Raw genomic sequence first — 13378 nt, 5'->3', positions numbered from 1 at the left:
TTTTTAGGTATAGGTATTTACGCCGACATCGTGTAGGCGCCGGTCAGCGTCCTCGTCGAACCCGTCGCTTGCGACGAAATGTTGGGTAAGTAAACTAACCCATAGACACAGCCCACTGAATTTTTCGCCGGATCTTCTCAGTGGGTCGCGTTTCCGATCCGGTGGTAGAAGCACTGCTCTTGCTAGTGCTAGTGTCAGCAAGTCTCCAGGTTTGAGCATCCAGAGCTCACCTACACGCTAGGGTTACACTGTTTACAACTTGTTTCAATGGAATTACAATGTAAATCAGCAATATCACTGACAATATTATAAATGTATGAGATGTCAGTTCACGTTTCACGATATTCGTGTAAGTTTTAAATTTAAATGTACTTAAAATATATACTCGTATAGAGTGTTATTTATGATTTTTACAGCTCACAAATGTATTTAGTGGTTTTGATATCTCTATCTATACATACTGTTGTATAATAAAAGTGATTTACTTATCCAGAGCAATCTCCCTCTTGACACAAACTTATTAAATTAATTCAGCCAGCTCAATCATATGCTGTAGTTTTGAAAATACATAAACACACAGGAAAACGCTATGGCCATTTTGTGAAATAATTGAGGATTCGCATTTGAAAAAAAAACTTTCGCTATCTGATAATTACATTAACGAGATTTAACAACTTAAAGCCAGATTCTCAAAATAAATACTCACCTCCCTATACACACACATACCTATACATATAAATAAAATTGATGTGTCTGTTTGTAATATTGAAATAACCGCTTTTTACTACATTCATATGAATATATATACGGTACATACACCAAAATAACATTTTAAAATTTTTTGTCGGTCTGTCTGTCTGTCTGTTTGTTCCGGCTAATCTCTGGAAGGGCTGGACCGATTTTGATGAGACTTTCACTAATAGGTAGCTGATGATATAAGGAGTAACTTAGGTTACATTTTTTAGACTAGCTTCGCCCCGCGGCGTCACCCGCAGTTATTGTCGTACCGCGCACAACATGGCGAGCTTCACCTATCATCTACACATATAAAAAAAAAAAAAAGAGTCTGTTTGTAGTATTGAAATAACCGCCTTTTCTACATGCATATGAATATATATACGGTACATACACCAAAATTACATTTTTTACAATTTTTGTCTGTCTGTCTGTTTGTTCCGGCTAATCTCTGGAACGGCTCAACCGATTTTGATGAGACTTTCACTAATAGGTAGCTGATGATATAAGGAGTAACTTAGGCTACTTTTTTTAGACTAGCTTCGCCCCGCGGCGTCACCCGCAGTTATTGTCGTACCGCGCACAACATGGCGGGCTTCACCTATCAATAATAAAATGTAATGTTTCCGAAGCGAAGCGAGGGCGGGTCGCTAGTTTTACATAAATTCCATTCCATCCACTTTTATTCCTACAAAATTATTTGTTAGAAAAATGATCTAAGAAATATATCTTTTTTTTTCGCTGGATGTTTCATAAAGTATAATGTAATTTAATCTCAATATTCGTGTGCTTCGATTTAAGTAAAATATTTCACAGATAAGTATCACAAATGTGTTCCATTTGAATTGATCTCTTTGAACTCGGACTACGAGCCGTGGAGTTGCAAATTATTTCAAAATCGGTTACACTGTTATATTATTATAACGTTCCTTTTACTATTAGGGGATCGAACTATTCTAGTTGTTATAAGAAACTATATTGACTCCGGGTGAATTATGTTTATTATTTTCGCTTCCAATTAATTACATTGCTGAATATTTATAACTGTTTGCTATATCATATTTAAAGCTTACTGAGGCAGTAACTTAAAATATATACATATTACTAAATTGTGGTTGATGATTAAATGAATGGAAGAAGCAATATTTTTTTATTTTTTTTTTACCTATGCTGATAGCCTTGGGAGGCTATTTCAGCTTCACCCTAACGTTTGTAGGTGAGCTCGCGGGGCTCAACCGGAGAGTTGCTAACACTGACCCTAGCAAGAGCAGTGCTTCGCAGAATCTACCACCGGATCGGAAACGCGACCCACTGAGAAGATCCGGCGAGAAACTCAGTGGGCAGTATTAATACAATATTGAACTCATAATAGCATTTTATTATTAAGTCATTAGAAACTAAAGCATTTTTTATTATCATAGGTCCTGAACCAATGAAACTTATTTGCCGACAGATTTTCACAGTAAATGTTACCAATGTGATTCGAATGTTTTGAGGGCGTATATGAAAAATCAATCAAATATGCGCAGTAGTTTGGACACGAGATTGTATTGTTCATTTGAACTGACTTTATGAACTGATTGACTTTATGAACGACGAAATTATGAGTTTTTTTTTAGTTTTTATGGCCCTTGTAGGCAGACAAGCATACGGCCCACCTGATGGTGAGTGGTTACCGTCGCCCATGGACTTCAGCAATGACAGGGGCAGAGCCAAACCGCTGCCTACCGTTCATTGACCGTCCTCTAAAAAATACCACTGTGGTTGTAATTTCTGACTGACTTTCTAACTGAATGTTGTAATTTCGAACAATTCGTTTTCAATTAAGTTATTTAGATAATAAAATAAGATTTTACTCTCAGGAACGTTTAAATATATAGGTAGCTTTTTCCCAATTGATACATTTGAAAAATGTTTTTATTTAATCGTTAATAATAACGTAAGGGATTATTTATTTACGTATTGTAATATGTATGTATGTACGTATATACATGATTTATTACAAATATAAGGAAAACATCCATGTTCTAATTTCAAGTGATATAATTATCCTTAATTTGTGTACTACTGACCAATAATATGTAAAGTGAAGAATCAGTTTATCTTGTACTAGCGACCCGCCCTCGCTTCGCTTCGGAAACATTAAAACACACATGATTCAAAAAAAAAAAAAAAATTTTTTTTTAAAAAAGTAGCCTATGTTCATCAGGGATAATGTCGGCTTCTAATGGAAAAAGATTTTTTCAAATCGGTCCAGTAGTTTCGGAGCCTATTCGAAACAAACAAACAAATAAATCTTTCCTCTTTATAATATTAAGTATAGATATATACTAGCGACCCGCCCTCGCTTCGCTTCGGAAACTGTAATTTATTATTGATTTCTTCACTACTTAATGGATGTTATTATACGTATAAACTTTCCTCTTCAATAACTCTATCTATTAAAAAAAAACGCATCAAAATCCGTTGCGTAGTTTTAAAGATTTAAGCATACATAGGGACAGACAGATATAGGGACAGAGAAAGCGACTTTGTTTTATACTATGCAGTGATTATGCAAACACAAATAAATTAAGTGTCATTGCTCCCTAAACCAAACTCTGTTGATATCGGAATCACAGATTTCTGATACAGCACAAACAACTAACTATGTTAAGCTTTTCCTTTCGAATTCAATGGGTAAGAGCATTCCCCTTAATTGATACAAACAGATTTGTAATTATCTCCGGGCACAATTATTACCAATGTAAAATGTTTAGAGGCTTTAATTAAATCCTGGGAGCCGAAAGGGGTCGTTGATTAAAAGGAAATTTTGCTATAGCGTTTGTCGCAATATTAAAGAAATTACTCTGCGTTCTGGGCGTTACAATTTTCGTGCTGCTAATTATAGTATATCGTTTTGTGACTTTCGTAATTTATTGAGCTCTTTTAAAATACGTCAATTACGTTTATTGGGATGTAAATGATATTATGAATGTAGGCGAATTCTACAAATACAGTACCTTTTATTTTATTTCACAAAGGTAGAAAGTATATGTGTGTATTTTCATTAATTCTTCTGTAGCGAGTCGTAGACATGATTAAAACTACTTTTACGGTTTAATCTCGCGTTATTTTTTTGTCATTGTATTATTTCCGACATTTTGAAATCTGTACAAATTTCTTGAACAATGTGTAATATATACTTTTTGTATGGTAAATAATTGTTTTATTTATTTATTTTTTATTGCTTAGATGGGTGGACGAGCTCACACCCCATCTGTTGTTAAGTGGCTACTGGAGCCCATAGACATCTACAACATAAATGCGCCACACACCTTGAGATATAAGTTCTAAGATCTCAGTATAGTTACAACGGCTGCCCTACCCTTCAAACCGAAACGCATTACTGCTTCCCGGCAGAAATAGGCAGGGCGGTGGTACCTACCCGCGCGCACTCACAAGAGGTCCTACCACCAGTAAAATGTATTTAAAATGCCATTATAAAATATTCGAGTAAAAGCCTTTTATTTTTTACGAACCTTCCAAAGGTTGAAGGAGATGGTTATGATAACGGCGGAATTCATACGTTCGCTTTTATGACCACGAAAAGAATTCGAACACAAAGTCGATGTACGCGAAGGTGCTAAAAGGCTCTTTGTGTGAAAGGTACCCATCACTACGCTTCTATTGAATCGAGAAAGTATCGGAAAAATTTATGAGACGAAAAGTTACAGATCGGGTTCCATTTCGTAATAGTGAAGTTTGACAAATTGCCGACCGCGAATTTTGAGAACGAAATGACTTTTATATTCGGAATCACGTAATCGATACCACAAATTGTAAGTAATGCTTGGGCGTAGAATGTTTTTACTCGTTGTTCAATGCGAACTAACATTTTTACTTCCAGTTACTTAATCGTTTGGTTGCTCAAGTATTTAGTCATTGAATTATTAGGTTGACCATAAAATTTTCATTATTAATAGTCAATCAAGTGTTATAATCACTTATCATATGACTAGATATCAAATTTATATCTTTTTTTTTATTCCTTAGATGGGTGGACGAGCTCACAGCTCACCTCGTGTTAAATGGTTACTGGAGCCCATAGACATCTACAACGTAAATGCGCCACCCACCTTGAGATATAAGTTCTAAGGTCTCAGTATAGTTACAACGGCTTCTTCAGGCCGAAACGCATTACTGCTTCACGGCAGAAATAGGCGGGGTAGTGGTACCTACCCGTGCGGGCACACACGGGTAGGTACCACATCTTGACAGCGGCTAATGAATTCACGTGGCCATCTAAGTCACTTTCAATAAAAAAATCACATAAATAATTTCAGATTTCACCTTAATCGTTTTATCATCGTAATTGTTCTATGGTTCCTTCACTGTGTTCCATCTTTCTCTTAACGAAACAAAAGTCCCGTTGGCAAAGCTCTAAGCGCAGGAGCTCTTGTGTCGAGGACTTACACGCACGGAGGGTGCACTGTTGTGGTACCCTATTACCGAGCACTTTTGACGTTGGGCTTTTTAATTAAACTGTACGGTAAACGAGGGAAGGCCTCGTCATAATTTGCAATTTCATCGTATTATACCGATGTAAAGGTAATTTGCATGATAAAGAATGTTAAGTTAACGATAGAGCTCCCTGGCGCGACTCATTTTGACTGACGGATGATTTGTATCAATGAAAATGTTGGTACATCAAGAACTAAGAATGAATTTATTGAAAATCGAAAGTAATTTGTTGTGTGAACGTTTTATTTCATCTAAATTATTTACTTGTAACTATAATATAATGCAACTATAATAAAAAATGATATTATCCATTTTAAAAAAGGATCCCTCCTTTTGAATTACGAAGGTAGGCAGCGACTTGGCTCTGCCCCTGGCATTGCTGATGTCCATGAGCGACGGTAACCACTCACCATCAGGTGGGCCATATGCTCGTCTGCCTACAAGGGCAATAAAAAAAAAAGTCTCTATTCATCTTATGCGAGTTTTACATTTTAGCTTGCGGTTCGTACACAGTCTTTTTGTGTTCGAATTATTACAGACAGCTTACATTTTTATGCGAGGAAATTGTGTACATTTTCGAACATCAAAGATTTCGGTGAACAATATTTTACACACCTCTTTCTGCAAAAATGGGTGATAAATCTAATAGGAAACCTGATAATAAATGATTAGCGGAGCCCATAGTCATCACAAAACCAATTCCGTCTCCAAACATGAGACCTTTGATCGAAGACTGACCCCATAAACCGAAAGGCTTGTCTAATTCGCGACATTTCAAACGAGATAGTGGTACCTACTTGTACGTATTGGCTTACCATACGCCTAATGACTAATGTGAATATACTACAGAACATTAAATATCGTGAAAGCATTTTAACAGATTCGTTAATTTTGTATTTATCATCAATATTATTCAATTGAATATTACAATGCATATATGAGTCGTCTATTATCAAAGGTGGCAATCTGTGCATTTGGACAAAAAAAAATTATTGATATGTCAATACAGATTGATTTGAATATAATCGTCTCCTTCAAAGAATACGGTTCAAAACCTGCATTAAATAAAGGTTAATAGTTAACCTGTTATTTATCTAAGATGTCGTTCCCAAGAGTTTTGTGACTGCCAATGGAATACAAAGTCAATAATTCGTTTTTCTGATTTACCAATCATTGTTCAAAAGTCAGATTGCCGGCTTTGATAATAGTCGACTCATATATACTATATAATAAATTAATGAATAATTTTGTTTATCGTAAATATAAAGAAAAATATAAATGAAAAAGAGAGATTGCGATTTTAGATTTTTCAGGTATTTATCAAAAATTAACATTCATGAACCGGATTTTAATGTATTTTGGACAAAGTATGACAGGGTATTTTTAAATTACAGGCATTTTTCCTCCGACATCATCCCAGAGGAAATTAATGTTTTGCAAGACAATAAAAGTTTTTACGACAATGTGACAACGAATTAAGGAATTTTTGTCCAACACGCCTTTCCAGGTTTCGTCGGAATGAATTTTCACTCTTGCAAATTTGTGACGTAATTTGTTTTTAGATTCTGTTATTACTTGTTTTTCTTTTAACTTTGGCCATACAATCTGGAAGCGTATAGTATTTAAATCAGACATAAAACTAAGGTGAAATCGTTTCTTGTTATTAGCTAACAAAAACAAATCACCTTCTACATAAAGTTTTTCTTCTCATGAGTATCAAAAAGTCTTAATCCAATAGTCATTTCATTGCGAAACGTAAACTACAAAATCTTTTTTCATTTCTAAATTGTTCAATAAAACTCCTTAAAATGTCCTCATTTATTTCTTTCCTTCCACAATTTCAACTTGTGTGTGTGAAAACACAGGTCTTTGATAAAGCCAAAGACGTTCTGGAGGTAAGAACTCAATTACTGAGGGATTACAGTCTTGCGTTTCTTTACTTTCTATTTTCACCAATTTACTCTGTAAGCCCTTCGGCAATCTGTGCCAAAGTTGTGTAGGATTTAATTAAACATTTCGTGCAAAATAAAGTCTTGTTACGTTCGAAGGGTTATATTACCGCAAGTCAAAGGTGAAGGTAATATTGCTGATTATTTTCTTAGATAATTAAATGCTATCTGATATTGTAATAAATTTAATTATACGTGTTAATTTCAAATGAAAATACACAGTTGTTTTTACAAGCATAATCGAAAATATCTGAGTTTTATTATAAACAAGAAGCAACTGGTTTATGAGTTCACTTAAAAACCAACACAGACCGCTAAGGTCATAATATTAGTCTGTGTAATCTGTCTATAAGTGACCCTGGCAACTCAAAGAGTTCTGTTTGCTCATCGTCCGCTGGTAGTTTTGGTATACCTGTAATTTCCCTACCTAATTTCCTGGTGGTTGGTTATGAGGCAGCTGCACAACAACCATCTACACACTACAAACCATCATTATACGAAGTTAAAACTCTATTCCAAATACTCAATTCTCAATTCCGAAGTCCCTTTTGACACTTCTTAGAACGTAACTCTTCACGTTTCGCATAATTTCAAATAATAATCATTTTTTTGTTCATGGTCGTAAAATTAAATCATCATTTAAAAATACTCAATCAATCTAAATCATTATACAATTAATTCACACACACACAATAACATAATAATAACGTCTGTCAAATGAGACTTCGTAATTGGAATAAAGTTTAGTTCAATACCGAATTGCCCTATACCTATATCTATGATGTTTTAATGGCCGTCGTCGCCAGTTTCTGCAAAGCCATCGAAACTTTCATTTAACTAAAAGCTTTCATCCCAACACTGATTAAGATGGTGTTTAATTTGATAGCTTTGTTTTGTCATATTACTTAAATGAAATCTATTTGGCTCTACTTCTTCGTACGAACTATCTTTGTTATTTATAAATTTTAGCTTTATTTTCGTTCATTTGTTCGAATCCAATTATTGGAAGTGATGCACTCCGTCCTGTAATCTGTAATAGTCGTTATACTTTACGACTGAAACCTCATGTCTCAATGAGGCAAGCGGCTTTCACGTTTTCTTATGTCCATGTACCACTTATAACGAAGTTTTCATTTTAATTAATAAATCTGTTACTATTTAAACCTAGAGAAATAAGCTTGGCTTTACAATATTTCACAAGGAACCTGAAAATTCGCAAACTATCCTTAAGTGTATACTATTAAAAAATATTTATTTATTATTTTTAGTTCACCTTAAGTTCTTTCAATTTCGTTTTACGGTGCACTTTATTAGCACCTTGTTATCCTATAGAGAATCAGTTTTCGTTTTTAGAGTTATATTTAGCGATGCGATATCATTTGGAAACTAAATTTACTTAGGTCCGGATATTAAAGTTTTCTAATCTCCTTCTCCCCCCTTTGTAGCATTAAATTACGAGAGCACCACGCTTGCTTTTAGTTTGCCATGAGCGCAAAATTAAGCGGTGCAATTTATGAAATAGTTAGATGCCTGCTGCATGCTGGGAGAATTTAATAGTCTTGCTCTTCCATTTTAATACTGTTTTTGATGCCGAAGTTGCTGTTGTAGATGTTAAAGTTTGGAAATCAGAACCGTCGCCATTTATTCCTCTACTAGCGACCCGCCCTCGCTTCGCTTCGGAAACTGTAATTTATTATTGATTTCTCCACTATTTAATAGATGTTATCATACATATAAACCTTCCTCTTTAATCACTCTATCTATTAAAAAAACCGCATCAAAATCCGTTGTGTAGTTTTAAAGATTTAAGCATACATAGGGATATAGGGACAGAGAAAGCGGCTTCGTTTTATACTATGTAGTGATTTAGTGCATGTAGTTAAGCTGTATATATCACGCGTGATATATACGGCCTAATTACATAATTAATGTACACATGACCTAGGTGTAAATAGCAATGTTTTGGCGAAAATGCGAGAAGTGAAGCTATGTATGTGAATGGTGTGATTTAGTTAAATTAAACTTTATTCAAGTATAAGCGTATAATACTAGCAGTATATGAAAGTGCATATATATGTATAAGGAAATTAAACAAAATCATACGTCGTCGTTTTTTGTTTTTTTTTCTAAAAAGTCCATTATGTTTTCAGTAAAGTTTTACAATTCAACAGGGAAGGGTATTCATTATTTCTCAACCTAATTTATTCGATTGTTATGTCAAATTTATGTCAATTTCAGATGAAATTGATTTCATTCCGCTCCATTTCACAACCAATAAAGTATGTAAAGTATCTTCTTTTTCTCCACCTTATCCCACTAGGTGGGGTCGGCACAGCTATTTTTTCTCTTCCATTCTCTTCTATCAGCCGTCATCTCAACACTCACTCCTCTCTCTCTCATATCATCATTCACACACTCCATCCGTGTCATCTTCGGTCGACCTCTTCCCCCTCTACCTTGCACTACCATTTCCATACATCTCTTTGTTTTTTTTTTTTTTTTTTATGATTGAGAGATGACTGGTGGCCCGGAGGCCTTTCCAGCTTCACCAGGACAGGTGGGCGAGCAAAGGCTCAGCTAGGAGGGGGGGGATTTGCTAACAACTGCCCGAGCGCCTCCGAAGGAGACCTAACAACTCAAGAGCAATTGCTTCGCGAATGAATCTACTACCGGATCGGAATCGCGACCCACTGAGAAGATCCGGCGAGAAACTCAGCGGGCTGATGCATGGGTTAGGTTGCACGTTGACCTCTTTGTCGAGTTCGACGAGTACGGTTACCGGGGTTCCTCAGCCTGTTCCTAGTGTTAGAGCTGAAGGTATCTAATGCAAGAGTTATTGGATCTGATGGATCCGTAAGGACGTGTCTAGGGCGACGACGGTGACTTGCTCCTGCGTGATCAGGATTCGGGGAGTAATCAGCGGCGGCAACGATAAGGCGATTATCATGACGCATAGCCTTATCGAAGTAACGTTCCGACACTAACTTCATGTGTTTGCGGATCGATTCGAGGCCCAGGTCGTCGTGAAGGTCGACGTTCCTCACGAACCACGGAGCCCCAACGGCTAACCTGCAAAAGCGGGATTGTAGGGATTGGAGGGTGTCTATGTGTGTGCGGGCCGCGTGAGCGAACACCACACTCGCGTAAGTCACGACGGGCCTTATGCAAGTTTTGTAAAGTGTCACCTTGTTCCGAAGGGACATTTTACTCCGCTTACAGATCATGGGATAGAGTCTACCGAGAATAAATGCGGCACGGTCACGAACTGTTTTTATATGCGGACGGAATGTCATGGATTCATCCAGGGTTACTCCCAGGTACTTGACTTTCCTGGTCCAGGGTATAGGTTGGCCGAAGAGGGTGATCGGGGGTGTGATATTTCTCCTCCTAATGCGGGAGGAAATAAGCGGAGAGTTTCCCCTTTGAAATAACACTGCTGTGCTTTTCGCTGGGTTGATGTCTATGCGCCATTTTCGGAACCACTGTCCGAGGGTTAACGCTGCACTCTGGAGCTTACTCGCGATTAGGGACTTGTTTCTACTTGAGTAGTAAACGGTTGTATCGTCAGCGAACAAGGCTAGCTGGGTCTGCGGCGACCGGGGAATATCATTGACAAATAAACTAAATAGGAGCGGAGAAAGAACGGAGCCTTGCGGGACTCCAGCCGTGAGTGGTCGCGGGGAGGAGCGGGTTCCCTCGACTCGATATCGAAAAGAGCGGTTAGACAAGAAGTCCCGTATGATGAGCACGAGACTATCCGGTACGCTCATGTTGAAAAGTTTGAAAATCAAACCGTTGTGCCAGACTTTGTCGAACGCTTTTGCGACGTCGAAGAAGAGGGCTCCCGTGTAGATCGGTTTTGGTCCATACATCTCCTAAAAGTATGTAAAGTATGTAAAGCGCAAATATCAAAGTATGCAATAATAAATGAAGATTTGGTTAATAACGTCGACGTTGGCAATAATAGAATCGCAAGAAGCAGATTGCCTCAGAAGAAGCAGAGAAAAAAATTAAGGAGAATCTTGCAAACTTATGTAACTGCCCAGTTTGGCAGAAAGCTTCTGCAGTGTGGCTGCCAAAGTATTTCGCTTCACGGCCGAGTTTCAATTACAGTTGTAATTCGACCAAAGTATTTTAAAATTATTTATTTACTGTTAAGATAGGTGGACGAGCTCACAGCCCACCTGGTGTTAGGTAGCCCATAGACATCTACAACGTAAATGCTGCCACCCACCTTGAGATATGAGTTCTCCTCCCTTCAAACCGAAACGCGTTACTGCTTCACGGCAGAAATAGGCAGGACGGTGGTACCTACCCGTGCGTATAGTTACAACGACTGCCTTACCCTTTAAACCGAAACGCTTTACTGCTTCACGGCAGAAATAGGCAGGGTGGTGGTACCTACCCGTGCGGACCACAAGAGGTCCTACCACCAGTAATTACGCAAATTATAATTTTGAACGGTTTGATTTTTATTACACGATGTTATTCCTGGAACATGGAAGTCAATCGTGAACATTTGTAAAGTATGTATTTCGTTAGAAAAATTCGGTACCCGCCTGCGAGATTCGAACACCGGTGCATCGCTAGATACGAATGCACCGGACGTCTTATCCTTTAGGCCACGACGACTTCAATTATAATGTGAATATTATATTTGAATGGTGATTGGATGTATTGTTACTCAAGTCAAACCATAATAATTATGCTATTACGATTTGATAACTATCTATTTTATAATAAAACATTCCATCATCATTCAAGTATTCACTTTATAATTAACAGGACGGGACTCCGAGAAATCCCTATCTAGTTAGCGAGTTGGTATAGAGTCGAATTTGTGACAGTACATATTATTATGTATGTGTGTTGAGGACGCTCCTTTGGGAACTCCGTACAACTTTTAGCACCGACGGCGACATATTTATCCACTAGCATATCTCAACTTCAAAGCAGAAAGTCGCGCGATCCATTTTTTGCTTTTTTCATAACATGCTTCAAATTGAATTTAGATATGATCTGTAACAAATAATTATTATAGGTTTTATATTGCATATAGGCCTATTATATTGCAAATATTTTTATAAGCTTTTTACAAAGCTGTCATTACTGACAAAAATTTAAAGTTCAAAAATAAAAAAACGCTTTAATAAAATTAAAAAGGTCATTTTTGTATCTTGTTGGTCATAAATTAAGCTAAAGTAATAATCAATTTCCAGGATAAAGGTGAAAGATTTTAAAATTCGAAAACGGACTTCGGGAAATTGGGACAAGTTGCGTTGAAAGATTGTGTTATTTAAAATAGATAGATACAGGTCACGTTAGCGGAAGTTTGTTAAAAAAACATTTTGTCGAATAGAAAGAAAAATAACTACTCAACAGATATTCAGTATTTTGGCTCTAATCTTACAAATACTTAATATTAACGACAAACTGGTAACCTGTTAAGTTAATTTTCTTCGAAGCTAGGCAGAAACGAGAAAGTATTTTTAATTGCAGAATACTGAGCAAGAAAGTGCAAGAGGCATTGCAGAGAGACAATATGGCAAAGAAATAAAAAAAAAAAACTTTGTTAAATTTACAAACATATTGTGAGTCGTAAGGGTTTTTTAAATTACGCACGTATATACATATATAATTCTATGTATATAATTGAAAAAGTGGAATAAATCAGCTCCCCATCTGCTGCTATTTAAGTGACTGAAATTACTTTTCATTCATTTAAAATTCAATCAAGCATTACTTGCGTGCCTCAATGAAACAAACCGAAACCTCAAACAAATACTGTATTGATAAAAGAAAAAAGTATTAATGGACTATAAATGTCATGTAACGCCTTAATTTGCTTTGTTCTCTTTGTTCGCATCCAAACAAAGAACACACAAAAAAATGACTACAGTAATGGATTTGCGAATTAAATTTCGTTTAAAATTTGGTCGACTAAAGGTTTTATTGTCGTGAATTGACGATTCAGTTTAGGGTTTACCTGGCTGTAGGTGTGACCAAAGTCTGTAGACTCTATCAGGAAAGCTATTACCCACTTTGTGTATTGAGGTCGAATTACCTATTTCAACGCAAATATATGTATCCAGCTTTTTGTTGAAATGGGCAAGATACCCATACCTGGAATTAAAAATCTAATCAATAATAAACGGTTGCGGATCATCTTAATTTTTTAATTCATTCCAATA

General features: G+C 36.4%; 1 protein-coding gene across 1 annotated transcript in view; it reads left to right on the top strand.

The window, feature by feature from the left end:
• Window positions 1-13378, top strand: part of LOC101746495 (kazrin) — a 137055-nt gene that overhangs the window by 87544 nt on the left and 36133 nt on the right. The window lies entirely within an intron of this gene.

This window comes from Bombyx mori, chromosome 8 (assembly GCF_030269925.1).
Source record: "Bombyx mori chromosome 8, ASM3026992v2".
In the NCBI taxonomy this organism is placed as follows: Eukaryota; Metazoa; Arthropoda; class Insecta; order Lepidoptera; family Bombycidae; genus Bombyx; species Bombyx mori.
Note: the sequence above shows the minus strand (reverse complement) of the source record. Positions and strands in the feature narration are given on the sequence as shown.